General features: G+C 38.5%; 1 long non-coding RNA gene across 1 annotated transcript; it reads left to right on the forward strand.

Annotated features, from left to right (window-relative positions):
- Nucleotides 1-16,153: 16,153 nt before the first annotated feature.
- On the forward strand, nucleotides 16,154-17,145 carry LOC126755152 (uncharacterized). Its single transcript, XR_007666462.1, has 3 exons — nucleotides 16,154-16,253; nucleotides 16,310-16,469; nucleotides 16,568-17,145. It is a non-coding gene; the product is annotated as an uncharacterized LOC126755152 (long non-coding RNA).
- The last annotated feature ends 78 nt before the right edge of the window (nucleotides 17,146-17,223 follow it).

Here is a 17,223-nt window from a genome sequence, read left to right on the forward strand (position 1 = left end):
TATTAAGCTAACGGTCACACAAATTCCCACAACAATCAGTTCTACGCACCGGAATTCACCCGGATTTTATCCGGCCAAGGGATTTTACTTCGGAGATTTAACCCCGTTTAGATCGGTAAGTTTTAGTTAAAGCTCGCCGTCACTGGAAGAACGCCTTGCTGACTAGTACTGGCATTGAGTCCGACCAGGTGCCCGGAGGAATTCTTCTGCTACGTTTGCGTCAAAAGGCTCCATCATAACTCCACCGCAGTCAAGTGTAATCCATGCAATGGATGGAGCTTAACACCTGCTCAGGCCTTCAGAAACACAGGAAGTGGAAGACGAGTGGTCCCATGTTGCCAACGCACTACCGCGACCTTAGCCTCTACGGCTGTGCAATCTGCACATAGTTCGCGCACTGCGCCACCCCTCACCCCGAGTGACCAACAGAAGACCCCCACAGTCCATAGGAGCTCAAATAGGCAACATGACTCCCATTCCTGCTGAGGGGCTTCGCAGAAATTATTTGTATATTCGCTTGGTTTATTAATAGTATCGCTGGCTGCATTTGGTAAATGAATTGTGTCGGATTCTAGATCCAAATATGAAGAAAAGTTTTATTTTAGTCCATAGAGATTTTCGATTCCTCCTGCGTGTAACTACCGTACCCCTTGCACATATAATTTTCAGCAAGCGCTTCTCTAATTGCTATTCTTTTGCCAGTTAAATTACATACAACTCGTTACCGCATCCTTGTGAGAGCTTTTCTATGAAACTTAGTTGAGAAATTGTTTGCGCTTTGATTGACAGTACATACATATTGTTGGAGGTTTAAACTTTCCGATATGTTGACTTGGTAAACGGATATGAGTGTCTGCATTGAGTCACACGCAAGTTTGGAACTCCAACTTAAATAATTTGTGCACACTCACATAAAAACCTGCAGTTGTACGAGTATAGGTATGCCACACGTGAGTGTTTGTATGTAAATAACCTGCGATGTTTTCTGTGGTTTCCCAAATATGATATGATAGACTTTACCAATGTAAATATTTACTAAACCAACAGCAGATAAACAATAACAATGTCAAAGTAATAAACACTGACTCTGGCCTAAACAAACAGTTAACCGAAAATTCCGTTATGACTCTTAGTAGACGTGAAAGAATTATCCAGCTAATAAACGAGTGTTTGTAAGAGAATTCCCTACAGAGAAACGAGCAAGTTGCAAGCTACGTGACTCGCAATCGACATGAGTCGTAAGTCCAACTTTACAACAATATTTACACTATATGGTTTTAATTCCGTTTTTTTGTGAACAGTAAGTTGTTTGATGTGCACATATCTTTTATAACTACTATAAAATGGTTTAGTACTGGTTCTTTTTGGACCACTTCATTTGCAGTGGTGTAGTGTAGTTCTTCTCGAAGGTTATTCCGATTACAATAAATTACTAAATGATGTTTAAATTGTCAAAAGATTTTCGTTCTTCAGTTAATATGCTTGCATATGCGGAGAAACTTCGCTCGACATCTGCAGATGTGAAATAGAGTCAGCTTCGTTGGAGAAAGTTTATTCACGTATGAACCTATGGCTTCTATACCTTATTTCAAACTATCATTTATTTCCTCACGAGGTTTTTATCCCTTATTTCTTTCGAGAATGGCATTAAGCTTTTCAAAATATGCTTTATTTTCTAAAGTAGATATCGAGGTTCGTACCTATTCGACAAGGCGGATAGATTATTTTATGTCCATGCCTTAGGTTTCGAGTCTTACAATAACATTTGTAAGGCTAGAAAAGTTCTGCTTTATAACTATAAGCAAGATCTGTAATTAAGCGGTATGACTTAAACAGCTCCTGGGGCAGTCAAATGGTCTCACCATCGTCACTACTAAATGAATCTACTACTCTTTTCTAAAATATTTCATCAAAACTTTACCTTTAAAAATACGTTTTTCATATTTGAAATGAAACTGTAATAGGACTGATTTTCTTCCGCCGCGACTGTACTTCGGAGCGTGCGCGCACCGACTGGATTCTGTAGAGGGCGTATCTAGCAAACGAACGAGCGGCTGGTCAGTTATCTCCGAGCACCTGGAGAGTCAGGACAAACTATTCGCGCGACGTGTTTCTGTGAGTGGTCTAAGCCGAAAATGCAGCGTTCGTTAGAGCAGAGGTACGCGATTAAATTCTAAGCGAAACTCAGTAATTCTGCGACAGAGACGTTTGATATGATCAAGCAGGCTTACCCAGATGTTGCTTTAGCAAGAAGTGGTGTGTTTCGGTGGCACCAGGCCTTTTTGGAGGGCCGGGAAGAAGTCGCTGATGAAGACGGTGTGAAAACGATGCTCATTGTCTTTTTTGACATCAAAGGCATCGTCCACCATGAATTTCTTCCTCCTGGACAAACCGTCAACGCCAACCATTTTACGTGGAAGTCCTCAAGAGGCTCAAACAAAGGGTCAATCGGGTCCGACAAGACATCGCAGCCGATTGAAAGTTGCACCACGACAACGCCCCGGCTCACACCGCCCTACAGGCTAGATGTGGCCTCCCGAACTTTGTTTGTTTCCTTGAATGAAGAGGTCGATGAAAGGAGATCCAAGCACCATACACCTCGGCTCTCAGGGCTATTCCGGAGAATGCCTTCTATGACGCCTTCCATGTTTGGAAATCGCGCGGGCAGCGCTGCATCGACGCAGAAGGAGCCAACAAGGTGCAAAGTAAACAGGTTTTTTTATTCATAATGTTTTTTAGCTCGTTGGCCGGATAGCCGCCAGTATGCCGGTGCAAGCCCTTTGAATGGCCTCTACGTCTGCAACGCTTTCCTTTCATGGGCAAATACATTTTTCTGAAAAGGAAGAAGTCGCACGGTGCCATATCAGGTGAATACGGGAAGTGGTTAATGGTTAAAATGTGATTTTTGGTCAAATAATCGTCCTTCGAATGTTGGATTCTGAGCAATTTTTGGTCGTCAGTCAATTTGTGCGTAACAAACCGAGCACACACCTTTCGTAAGCCCAAATGTTCGGTCAAAATGCGATAAATCGATGTTTTGTAGACATTCAATTCCATTTTCAAGAATTTCAATGATGATTTCGGCTGATTTTTGATGAATTCTCGCACAGTTTCGATGGAATTTTCGGTGATCACGGGTTTTGATTGGCCATTTTATCATTTATGTCTTCACGACCACTTTGAAAACGTTGAAACCACTCGTACACTCTGCTACGGGATTCTTAAAGAATTGTAACGATTGGTTCAATACATTTTTTTAAATCGACGAGGGATTTATATTTTCTTTCCGAATAAATGTAAGAATATGCCTTAAAATGAAAAATATCTGAATCATGCTCTTAAATATTAAATATTATTAGTAAAATACAAATGCATATTTAAATAAATTCTTTGAACTTTAGTCGAGGTATTAAAGATGTATTCAAAATTTTATAAACTTTTTGGCAAATGTCGTTCTCTGAAACTAATAGCATACTTCCGCTAATCTCTCCAATTCCCCTACAACTTATTTAGTAATAGCCTTCAATCATTTACAGTACTTAAATCACTATTACGGATGGATCATATTATGTATGTGCGTGTGCGTGCAGTACCTGTGTGCAAACTGCGAGAAGTAATTTATTTGCTGTGAATTATAGGAATTATCTTTAAATACTAATTGGGCTTAGTCAAATATTTTCATGTGTCGCGACAACGAGTTTCCATAACTATGTGCATACATACATATGTACATATCGGAGCACATACGCACAGGTATGTATTATTTATGTCACGTTCAATGACTCCCAGATTACTTAATTAATTACAAAATTGGCCGGGTCAACGGCAAATGTAGCCAATTTGGCAGCAATTATGATATTCATGCAGCGTGCGCACCACACAACAACAACAAAGAGGCCACAACAGCTAACAGACAGAGGATAATGGGATAATCACAGATATGGAACTTGCAGCACACGCACACCGTTACAAAACACACGCACGCTCATTCACACGATAATGCGAATGCGTTTGCAAGTGTGTGTATGCGTGCGGCATATAACTTAATTTAAATGTTAATTAATTGTGACAGCCGCAGGAATATTAATTATCATACAGCAAGAAGAAAATACAAATACAAATTTAAGCTTTCACTTTCGCTGATAAAAAAGCTGTTCAATCCAGGGATTTCACTTCCAAGCGGGTTTTTAAAATAATTCGCAACCAGCATCTGTTTGAAAGGACTACATATAGAATGTTTTTTGCACTTTGTCTTTCCTTACTTACCAGAGTTGGCGCAATTTCTTGTTTAAAGAAAAGCATACTTTTAGGCTCTCCCCATTTTGAACTGATAAAAAGAAAAATTTAATTACCTCACAGAAGAAATTCTCCTTTAAAACTTCAAATTCTTGATGCGGCGGTTTAGCATTCTCCGTGAAATTTAATTACATTCCGAACAGTCGGTGCACAAATTACTCCCTGTGAAAGTATTAAATGAAACTCCACTAGCCTTATCACTCAGCCTCGTTAACGAAGCTTTAGCTTTAGCGGCAGCCCACGTGAGTCCAGGTGAGAGCATACAGCAAAGTCAATGTAAGGTGTTAAACAACATGCTCTTTTATATTGTAACAATGAGTGATGTATGTTTGCATACAAGTATATGTGTGTATGTTTGTGCGCAAACATGAGCAAAATATGAGCCCGAAAAATGGCCATATGTATATGAGCATACGGGCATAGATGGTGGTAAAAATATTAAGTTGCTAACGCGACGTAAGTTAGTCGTTCAATGGCATAAGCGAGCTCAGGTAAATAAAGCATATCATTGCTTGCGTTTTCGTAGAGTGAATGGTACAGCGGCATGTAGATGTTAGAGTTGTGGGCCAAAAATTTTAGGCGGATAAGAAATGTAGAGTAGAGAAGATCGTAATATTCATTTCAGAAGAAAAGCGTTTATCCTTTCAGTAAGGGTAGTTTGCGGAAACACAACAACACAACACAACAACTTCACACTCCATTTTTTACTCGCAACACCACTCGTCAATAGATTTCAGGTGGAAACAATATCTTCTAGAGCCCTGAATGCCTAAATACCTAGTCTCACCACCCAGTGGACTTGAAAATAAACACTTTTTTGTAATATCAAATATAAATTTAGTGTCTTCAGTGTAAATGAGTGCTTTGAATTATCTGGTTATTATATATTTATTCAACAGTATGCCTGTACTGTTAGCAGCCTCCCTTCGTAAAAATTTTAAGCACATGCCAGGAGTGAGACATTTCTGAAGACTATTCTTCAAAATACGAACGTATACGTATATTTTCGTATGGTAATGGGCGTCACATGCGAAACAAATAGAACCTCCACCAAATTCAAGGTCCCTCACGATTCTCATATACAAAATGTGCTTAAAGACTTACGTGTTTTGGGTATACTATGTGTGCTGAAGTAAACGAAAGAATCATTATATTTATTATGTGGGAGTGTGGGTATTACGCAGGACAATTTCAAATATTTCCAGCATTAAATTATGGCAAATAGAAAATTGGAAATTTTGAAATTGGAAGATAAGGTAGTATTGACTCGATTTTATCTCTTTTCGGCATTACTATATATTGCTGTCAGAAGAAGATGCTCTCTGCGTTTTGTTAAGGAACTCCACATGCCATCACCAATATATAAAGAGCATAGTTAACTGTACTAAGACAAGTTTTCACCCGAGTTTAACCTTTTCAGGCACAATCGCTCCAATTATCACTTCTATTAGGTATAGTATATAAGGGCTAAAGGCAGTATTGATCTGATATTCTATTATCAGGAAAGGATGCTCTCTGAAGTTCAATATATATCTCACCGATTGACCGATATTTTCAGTAAAATGTCAGCCATAGGTTCTGGGGTCCACATTTTCCTTATATGGAGCTTGAACGGTTTTTGCCAATTTGTGGAATAAAGATGGCATTTTCATTTTGGGTCACGGAAAGGATTTATATCTTCCACACCAGGACAAGCCATTGTTTCAGCAATCTCTACTTCGCCGACCTGCAGTTTTTTTAAATTTAAATTTTTTTTTTATATTATTTATGTTTTGTATTCTTAGAATATCAATAAAAAGCATGTAAAAAAATGGATAGTCAAAATAATTTTTGATTTTTTTTATCGTTTAAAAAAAAATACCCAAAAATCGGGCTTCTAAACCAGAATACCCCCTTAAAGACAGTATTTGTGGAAAGTTTTATCCCAATAGAGAGTGGCAGTATTCCGATTACGCCCACGTATAATACCGTTCTTTCTTAATTTCTCCTAGGAATATGTGTACAAAGTTTCATGAAGATAACTCAAGTTGCATCTTGCAGGCAGACTGACGGACGGGCAGACATTCAACCGAATTTTAACTCGTTTCGTCATTTATATTGGGTAGTCGAAAAAGTATTTTTGTATTTCTAATCAAAATTCTATTTCCTTTTTTTTATTTATAATGAACTTTAATGAACCAAATATGTACCGTTTTGGTCGATTCCTTTTTGCCATTTTTCCGCAAGAGACATTATTCCATCAATGCAAAACTTTTCTGATTTCTCGGCGAAAAACTGCGACAAATAATTTTCACAGGCTTCTCTGGAAGCCAACTTCACTCTATTAAGGGAGTTCTGCATTGACCGAAACAAATGGTAGTCCGATGGTGCAATGAGCTATATGGTGGATGTCTCAAAACTTCCCAGCCTAGCTCCCTCAGTTTTAACCGAGTCATCAAAGATGTTAAGACAGACAGAAGGCAATGCCCTTTCTGTTGATCAGTTCTGGCCGTTTATTTTCGATTGCTTGCTTCAGTCTCAGCAACTCATAGTAGATGATTCCTTTCCAATCCCACCAAACACTGAACATTCCACAACGAAAGCGAGCGAACCATTCTTTCCTTTTTTATACAAAAATTTCAAAATATAACGCATTTCTTCATTATTTTCACTCATGTAACTGTAACTTTTTTTCAACTTCACCGAACTAAATTTTTCCTTGTTAAATGAAGTCTAAAATCTCACCTTTCCAACACTACATGGTATGATACAATGTGATTGGTAGCACTGGAGATATACGACTGCAACGACCTCTACAGACAAAATACGAAAAGACTTTTTCGACTACCAATATTTACATAACACAAACTAAGAGAAGAAGTGGTCGAAATTTGTAAGCAAAGGTTAGCCAATTTTCATAGCTTGGCGGCAAGTAAGCGCAGTTTTATTCTGTTTAGAACAGATCTCCAGTCCTACAAAGTTTATGGAATGTTTTATTAATTTTATGGTTCTATAAGATTTCATTTTCACAGCATGAAAGTTGGATGATTTATTCTCAATGGCCTAATGAAAAGACTAAAGAACTCCTTACTAATATTACATGAGAGGATTTATGCTAGCTAATCGAGGCTACATAAAGTATGTTACCTCACTAATCTAAAGCAAAGAATTTTTTTCTAATCGGAACTCAACAATGTTCCACTACCTTTCCCAACTGCGTACTAAAGTTACGTACTTATGTATATGCATATATTTGTATAAAATGTCATTGAAGTGAAGTTAAGGTGGCAGGACACAGCAGGAGCAACTTTGATTTATGAGGAAACAAACAAACAGCCGTTCAGAAGGCATCGAATAACGACAGAAGAAGTATAAATCAGTTGTACAAAAGAAAATCCGATAAAAGCAGAATGAGCTTCTTGAGGGAGGAAAGACATGTTGAACTCGCATTCGGCAAGACAACAGAGGCGTGTGCCATATCGATTTGATAACTACATAAAAGCACCATATAGGAAAGTATGAATGATTGTGTCAAATCAAATAAAAAGTGTGCAACGATTTGTAAACACAAGCTGCGACTCTTGACCGAAAGAACCGAACTCCTTAAGGATTTATGGCTGAAACTGGCATGCCTGACACCGCTCGAAGATATTAAACCTTTTCATTACATCTGTTCGAGCAAAACTTCAGCCGAATGTTGAAACTTTTGATATTTACCAATGATATGACACGAAGTTGTCCTAAGCAAATATTGATGGATTAATGGCCAAATTGAGTGTAAGCAAAGGTGATGCCAGAGGGGTAAATATTGAAGTGTGTTGTAGTAATTGTATTTCGATTATTTGGGGGGTGTTATGGAGTGCACGTTTACTACACGCAATATACTTGGCTCGTACTCGACTCATAACGGAGGCGTTTTCTGCATATTCTCTTCTGCGTGAACTGGGGATCCAAAGATCACTATAAAAATAATTCCAAATGTAAGCCACCGGGTGTTGCGATATATGTGTGTGTAAACAGAAAATGATTCAATTCCTTACAGCTCACAATATTCACATGTACAAACGCACTTACGAGCGTGGCAGAGCACATTTGCAACACCACTGTTTGGCATGTGGCGATAAGCAGACTTTGCTCTCTACTTCTGCTTCGCTTAGATACCCTTCACCACAATGTGTTGACCAATTGACCAGTATTCTCGTACTGTTTGTTTTGCTTTCTTCCTTCGGTTGTCACACTCCAATAATTCTATTTGCTCAGTACACTTCTGCCGCTCTCGGCCCTGTTATCCCCGTTAAATGGCAAATTCTATTAATATCACTGTCGTCCACTCATTGTTTGGTAGTTTGTCGGTTTACATGAATTGCTACTTCGGACATGCACGAGCACATGACGTCAGCAAGATTTTACATGCCGACTTCTTTTTCTTTTTGGCATATTCCTGTCTGTTAACATAATCATTTCTTCATTTCTCATCTCCTACCGCCAACAATGAAAAGCATAAACGTTTTTTTCATCAGAAGTGTCAGGTTCAAGTGTTTTTCATCAATATGGTTCATAAGTAGTAGTTGTGTTTCATCTTGCTGAATCTTCCGCTAAAAGAATCTTCATTGGTGAACATTCCCGAAGATCTTATCGCGTAGACTGTGAAACTTTGCTCATCAGAAACCTAAAGAAATAAGTGCTTTAAAAACGATTAGGGATAATATACTTTAATAACTTTGACGAAATTCAATAAAAAGTATTCCGCATGCCTGACAACTTTTGAAACCTACCGAGGACCGACACTTTTTCACTATTTAGCTTCACTCAAAAGGTCAACGTAGTCAGCAACAAACTTCTTACCAAATGGACGCTGCGGGGAACTTCATAGTATAAAAGGGTTTTCCGGAAAGTAATATGACTGAGTCGAATACAAAAAATTTATTGAACCAATCGTTACAATTCTGCTACTTCTGCGTCGATGCAGCGCTACCATCGCGATCACGGAAGCATTCTCCGGAATAGCTTTGAGAGCCGAGGTGCATGCTGCTTGGATCCCCTCTATCGTCTCAAAATGCTTGCTTTTCATCGGCCTTTTCTGCTAAACAAACAAAAAAATTCGAGGGCCACATCTGAGCTGTACGGCGGCTGCGGAAGCGTTGGTATGTCGGCCTTGGTTAAGTAGCTGTTCACAAGAAAGGCGCTGCATTTGCGGCTTACACTACTCACAGAAAGACGTCGTGTGAAAATATTTGTCCAGACTCTCCAGGTCCTCGGAGACAACTGACCAGCCGCTCGTTCATTAGCTAGGAATGCTCTCTACCGAATCCAGTCGCGGCGGAAGAAAATCCGTCCTATTACTTTCTAGACAAACCCTGTAGATATCCTGGAGACACGCTAATGTAGCCAAGGCATTTCTGAACCCACTCAAACTGCTAGGTCCAATTTTAACAGTCGCCAATACAAAAATCCGTGTCCGCATTGATGAGCTGTGTTTGATCATGCTCAAACTAATCCGTTAAAATTGATTTGTTGAACGCAAGGCATGCTTTTGAAGTGCAAATATATAGAAGACCGAAATTGTGTTTGCTTTACTGCAAATCCAGTATATAAATATTTAACAAACAATTATTGACTAAAAGTTATTTTTGCTTGGCATTTATTTTCGTCTCTCTTCTTGTTGCTATTATTATGAAGCTCTGCATGAAATGTAAGAATATGCGAATCTGCCACAATACCACAGCCCCATCATCCCCAGAAGTGCTTAAATAAATCTGATGCTCATTAATCGCCAATACCAGCAATTATGACTACCGGCCCTAAAGACAGCCCCCATCAGTGAGTTCCTCCGCCAGTCTGCAATATAACATTACAATGGCCGATCCAGTGGATGGTGGTCAGTGGATAACCATAAGTGGCGGCAATAATTTTGATGGCTCTGCTTAATGATCCAACGCTTGAACGCCACTCAAAGCCAATATTTGCCATGTTTAAGACTTCGGAGGCGGCTATAAGTTGACCGGCCGGCGTTTCGTTACACTTCATCAATGACTCAATGTTGAAGTGGTTCGGTTGTTTGTTGAGCAATAAAAATGGGTGGCACAAGGAAATTATTAATTATTGGCTTAATCCTGTTTACCGAAGACTAATTGTGAGTGCTAATAATTTTCTGGAAGGCAGGTTAACACATACATATAAATTAACAGGACAACATTAGTATGGATCAACTACCAAAAAGTTCAGGCAAGCGTTTCTAAGACGTTGTTGAAGTGAGATCTCAAGCCAATGAGCATAAGAGCCAAACATTGTCTGCGCTACTCTTTTCTGGCTGGAAGATAAAACTATTCTCAGGAATTGTCTGAGGCACCCACGAGCATTCCAACCAAAATAGGTTGTTCTACTATGATGTTTTTTGTAATTTATATAATTTTAGCCTTTTTTTCAACATTTGTGTTAAGCTTTTCAAACTTCCTACTGGGTTCCACTGAAAAGTGGAAGGTTTTGATGATTCTTTCGCCGGAACGTTGGTGGGCAAGCAGCAGCTATTGGGCGTAATTATAAATACACATCCAATAAAGATTCAGAAACAGCTTATTAGCCGCAATTACTGTTGCAGCAATATTAATAATAACGGATCGCAGGAGAAACTTTTGCCATCGCCATGGCGATTCGTCGGTGACACTTGGAAGAAGATATGGCAAAATAATTGCTTAGCAATGATATGAAACATGTTGCCCATGGAGTTAAGTTCTTAGAACAAGCAGCACACAGGCGGAGCGACAGGCAACGCGGGGTGGCTCAGTAAGTTCTGTATTTAAAAACAATATTTTGCATATATGTATGTATATGTATATATACATATATGAATGTGTGTACAGATAAATGACCTAGAGAACTGCTTTTTATTGTAGTACCTCTGAAGAAGTTCAAATAAAATAATTATAAAATAATTGCTGCACTTCAGGATGAAGCAGTTACCGTATTGTTGTTGTTAGATTATAAATATGTAGATTAATAATTCTGCTTGAAGCCAATAAGGAAATTATTCAGAAGGCATTTGCAATTACTTAATATTATATAAGCGTTTTGTAGCAGTAAGTCCCAAATTATTCATTTCTAATCGGATGATTCCAAATGCAAATGTGCTAAGCTAAATTAGCCCCGTTAAATGGAATTTGTGTGAAGATTGAGCAAGATGAGCCCATCAGCTGCCATATGTACATATATTTTTACCATAAAAAATCATTGAAAATATAGCCATATTGTTGCTGTTTGCAGCAGCTTTTGAAAGAATAAAGCAAATATGAACTTGATGAACTGTGCTTACAAATACCCACCTTTGTGTGGCTGCACATACGAACAGTTTGCCTCGCACGTTATGTACGTGAGCCGCAGGATGCGTGGCACAATGAAATCAAAGCAATGGCGAATAAAACAATAGCAATAACGTAAGAGCTGAAACACTGACATCACTGCCAAGTGCCAAACAACGGTATTTACGCACTTGAATTCAAAACTGAAGAAGGGTTATACACGAACAGATTGCCACCAACAGACGCCACTTGCTGCTGCTTCAAAGCAAGCGGCACACGTCCGACCGTGTGTGTGTGCGCTTGTAGCTTTGCTTGGCTGCTCTCCACGTCAGTTCCAATTTATGCGCTTGTTTATCAGCGAGCTCCAATAAAACCGTTATTCTGCCAGGTAAATCTCCTTATCTCAATCATAACGCAAGCTCCCCCGCCCCCGCTCACGTTGTGTGCATAACTGTGCATGTGCTCACATACACACCGACAATTATTTTATGTATGTGTGTGTGTGGCCACTGACGTCTGCGTTGGCAGGCAGCCATTCAACAAGCAGCCAACCGAGCCTGCTACCAGACGAGCAGTTACCTGGCAATTTCAATTAAAATTCGACATTGAAACCAATGAACTGTCTGATTGTCTGCGGCTGGTAGACGCACATACTAGCGGCTAGCGTAGAGTAGATGGGTGTTGGGATCTCAACGAGGCTTGCATACAGCCAGCCACTCGTGGTTACACGGAATGGTGAGTTGACAGCCTGCTGCCAAAATATCGATTACGAAAGTGAGAAGGACTTTAAGTTTATCGAAGGAGTTGTTATTTTTGAGTGAATATTTCATAAACGCAAGAAAGTTTCTGGGTTACCTAGGCGCGGATTGCGGTGTTTTTGGGGCAGGTATGCTTAAAATATTGAGTAGTTTGAATTTTTTTTCCTTTCTTTTAGTTTTTCAGCTAAAAAACTGCCTATCTGTTACTGATCCCCAACATAAGAATCGCGTCTTTCTTTCTTGGTAATGCCTTGGCAAAACTGGTTCTTTGAATAAGAGGAGACCTTGGTTGCTTTTATTCATAGAATCTGTTTTTTTTATCACTGCGTCTACTATTTGGGAGAGCTACTGTAATTCCTACTAGAGTCTACATTGTGCACATACACTTGTTATCTCTTAAGCCGTTTTTTAAAAGCAATTTTTGTGCGCGTTCTTTTCGTCTCTACAAAAGAAGCGGAATTCCACATTTCCGTTATGAGTAAATATTTCCGAGAGGGATTGGAAATATTTTTTTCCCTGTCATCTAAAGGAGAAGAAGACAACTTAGCTCTTTTTGTATTCATCAATTATGAATACCGTTGCTTCTATTAATGAAAAAAATTATTATAACATCTAATTATTTGAAGAGTATTGATAAATACAGAATTTTACCAGCCATAACTCCTGAAAGGAGCTGGCGAGATATAAGCGAATTATTTGTGTTTTTAAACAATAGTACTTAATAAACGTCAACATTGTGTTTTAAACCGATGAGCTACAAACAAACTCTAAACTCGCAAAATTATACTACAATGTGCTCATTATTCATTCCACGAAAAAAAATAACAAAAAAGCATGCAACAAAAACAATAACAATGATGTCGCACCAGCGCACGCATCAAACGAAATGTGAAACAATGGAGTGAACAAATAAGCAGAAAGAGCGTGGCGCGCCTAATAACAGGCAACAACAAAGGAATTATCAGGCGTCAGCCGATGAAACGCTCGGCGGCAGCGAGGGCTGCTTATGCAAATTTATTAGAGCTCGCATTTCACCTACAACAACAACAACGGCTCGGTTAACAACAAGGAGACGGCAGCATTCACATGATTTGCAGATCCAGCGGAGGGCCACAAGAGAAGGAGAACGCCCCATAAACAACCGGGAACGCGAAACTTAAACGCAGACAACGTTTAGATAATATAATCCTAAAATGGTTTAAATGCAATGCATAAGCTTGCAAAGGGAAAGTTAACACGATGATGGTGGCGCAAATGTTCTGGCGAAGCAACAATTATATTTGATATAAATTCAGGGGAAGATGTGCAATATGATATTGAACATGTGATAATTTTATCCTCGGATCCACTATTATTGGTCTGCTATATAGTTATCATATTCCGAAAATAAAGCTTTTATCATTTACTTATTCCTTTCTTAGATTTAGTTTAAAGTTTCCGTAATCAATTAAACTTCCAATTCTATAGAAGGGGAATTTTTAGTTTGAAGTTTATCAAAATCAACAAAGAAAAATTTCCCTCCACAACATGGTATACTATTTTTTTTCCAATTTTATAGAAGAAGAATTTTCAGTTTGAAGTTGATCAAAATCAACAAAAAAATATTCTTCACTGGTTTTCTTTTGATTTGCATTTAGTTTACTTCATCAACCATAAAACAATCAATAAAGGTCATAATTTCATTTAGCAATACGTAATAATACGAGTATAATATAATATATATTACATGAATAATGCAAATAACAATAACAATTCAACAATGTGTAAAGCAGAAATATTTCTTCATTTCCGGTGAAGCGAGGCGTATACGTAACATCCTTGAATTTAATTTTCTGCTGTTGTGTTCTCAGGCTGCCATAAGGAATGGCTCAACTTCTTCGATTTCCAAACCCTCAACCAAATAGTGGCAACAAGCAATAAAAATAACAATAAACACAAACATAACAGCTGAATCAGCAAAGTCTCGATAAGAAAGCCGCAAATCACTTACGGTTCAGAAGTCTCGTTCGCCGTCTAAACAACTTCCGTTCAGTTCTTGCTTTTAACATTTACACAAGTAATAAAAAGCGCAGAATAATAATTATGTTGGACGTCTTCTTGGGAACTCAGCTCGGAGAGTGTGGGAAATCTCACGCCTTAAATTTTTGAATTCATTCGCGTGGAAGTCCGTTACACTCGCTGAAACCCGAACTTTTTCACTTTCAACTTTAGGTGCAACTTTCTCTTCATTTGTAAAATGATATCGAGCGTAGCGTGCTCACACACTTATCTTTATTGTATTTGTGGTACACCAACATCAGCTTCATCTACACCATGTACATTTGTGTGTGTTTGGGCGTTCGAATTTTCACAGCCAAGGCATGCGATGCTCACGCCGGTTTCGGTGGCAAGGTCACAAGTTTATTGCCATGAAAATTGGGTGCCGAAGTCGCTGCTTGTTGTCTGATTTCTCATACGTTTGTATGTAAGTGATACAGATGTGGGTACCACGTGTGTGTAGAGCACTGTGCGAGTCTCAGTTTCATTTAAGTAAAAAGTTGAAATTAAAAATCTAAAAAATAATGAAATTAAATCAAAATGTTTAAAAATTAAAATTTGTGTGACAAGTATTTAAGGCCCATTGGCGCCTATGAGAAACAAATTATAAGAAGTGCCGAATCAAAGCTGAGTCAGTTGACCCTCCATCTCTCGCCTTTGTCTGTCTGCTCTTTGACAATAGAAATTAATTTAATTAAGGAATTCTGAGATCAAAGCCATTCAATGCCATGGCACATTTTAATTATGTGAAACGCTTCCAAATGCGGCCTTCATTCACTTATTTTACCGTCTATTTATGATATATTTTCTGCCAAGGAGCGTTGCTTTAAGAAACTTTGCGCCCATTCAGCGCAAAAAGCGATAGTCAAGGAATATTTGCAGGCTCACCGCTTGAAGGGCACAGCTACGACTGTCTCTTGATCTTTGGTGTGTACCAGTGCATCCATTTTCGGATTGAGCTTAAACAGTGTTGTCCGGAGTGAGCAAACGCGGCACGCATCTCGCCGACTGTTTTCTCCTGCCCTATATTTCATGCAATACATGACTCCGGTCCAATTCAGCTAAAATTTTGAACCTTTTGGCATTGACCGTTTACGATAATGATATGTTGTAAAGGATATCCTCGCATTAGCCATTTCCAACTAAACTCCCAATGATTCGTCAACTTAAAACCAACAACAACAATGAATGGTTTGTAACTACTGTTAGGAGTGTTTGAACTTAACAAAAACCCAAATATTTAAACTGCTTTCTTAATAAAAATGCAGAGTATCGACCTGCGCATTTGTCAGCCCCATTACGAGCCCCAAACTGTTAACAACAAAAGAGAATTTCAACAATAGAAAAACACAAAAAAACGTATAGCAAGACCGCATTACTTTTGTCAGAAATCATTTCATTTGAGCCAGTCACGAAAAATAATTTCCATCGACTTTTATTTCATTATTAATTGCTCATTTCATCGCCGTCTGTCCCCATCGTTCCCACTCCCCACGCTAATGGCGACGCGCTTGGCTTAACGAGAACTGACCAATTATTTCGGTTGTTATCAAAAATAATTTCATGCTCTTTGTGGCTGCCCCACGCCAGTCGCCACCATTGTTGCGGGTTGCATGTGAAGCGCCATTTGCGGTTGCTTCTTTTGTTTAGACAGACAACCGCAATTTTACTTGGGCTCATACTCGTGTGGACGATCATATGACTCTACCCAAAAAAAGCTGTCAGCTGTCAGCTGCCAGTCTTCCTCGACAATTTGATAGTATGACTTTATACTTTTATGGTAAACTTGGAAAGTTTCTTTACAACTCTTTTACAGCTAGAATTCTAATTGGGTCGACTATAGTTTGGTACCCATTTGTTTTTATACATATGTACAAGTACAAGTCAGGTCGTGAAATGTGAGTTTAATCGAAATCACAAAATTACTTTTGCTTCTTTCTTTAGACTCATATCGGAAGGTCCGTCAAGGAAACAACAGCTTTTTGGATACAAATGATGTAGTGAAATGCTGCTTAGCTTCGGATATTTCTGAGAGGTGGCTCTGTTGCTGAAAAATATTAGCAGTTAGTGTTTCTATTCGTAGGGATTATTCATCAATTCGAAGGTAAAGTCCTTGAAATTTAAAATTCTAATTTCCGGACAGTAATTATTAGATTTTTTGCCACTACAGCTTGATATAATCACACTTTCTTTCACATATAGGATTATCTAATTGTTTACTGACCACAGATTTGGAATGTATTGAATCAAAGTAAAATTTTTGAGTAAAGCTGATGTAGCCTAAGCAGGCCAGACCATTGAGATGGTGTAGAGAACTAAAAAGAAAAATTCGGACTTTGAGGATTGAGTCTATGAAAATATTTGTATGAGTAATTTTTAATTGAAAGAGTGTAAAAACACAAGAAGAACAATAAAACACCACCAACCTGTTGAAAATGATAGGGACGTTGATATTCAAATTCCTGAACTTAGTGGAAGTGAGAATCAAAATGATTTCAAGGCATAGTTTACTGGGTACTGCCTCTTTCTCGCACGCACACACAAAAACAAACAAGAACAGAAAAACTTCGATCAGCAAATGGACAGAGGGATCTAAGAGGTTCGGCGGAGCTCGATGTCAGTTCTATTTTAATTCAAATTACATAAATATATTTCACCAATAAACCTCTCAGTTCCCATGAATAATGTATTTTCTTCGTCAACTTCAAACCGATTTACATAATTTCACCTATGTTTTATGTATTTAATACATTAATGCTAATAAAATTTGCCCCAACACATTTTTTGTTTGTCTTTTTTTCTCCTTTAGGTAATAACACAGCGACTCCTCACCCTCCTTCAGTGGCACTGTGTGTCTG

Source organism: Bactrocera neohumeralis, chromosome 4 (genome assembly GCF_024586455.1).
Source record: "Bactrocera neohumeralis isolate Rockhampton chromosome 4, APGP_CSIRO_Bneo_wtdbg2-racon-allhic-juicebox.fasta_v2, whole genome shotgun sequence".
Taxonomy (NCBI): Eukaryota; Metazoa; Arthropoda; class Insecta; order Diptera; family Tephritidae; genus Bactrocera; species Bactrocera neohumeralis.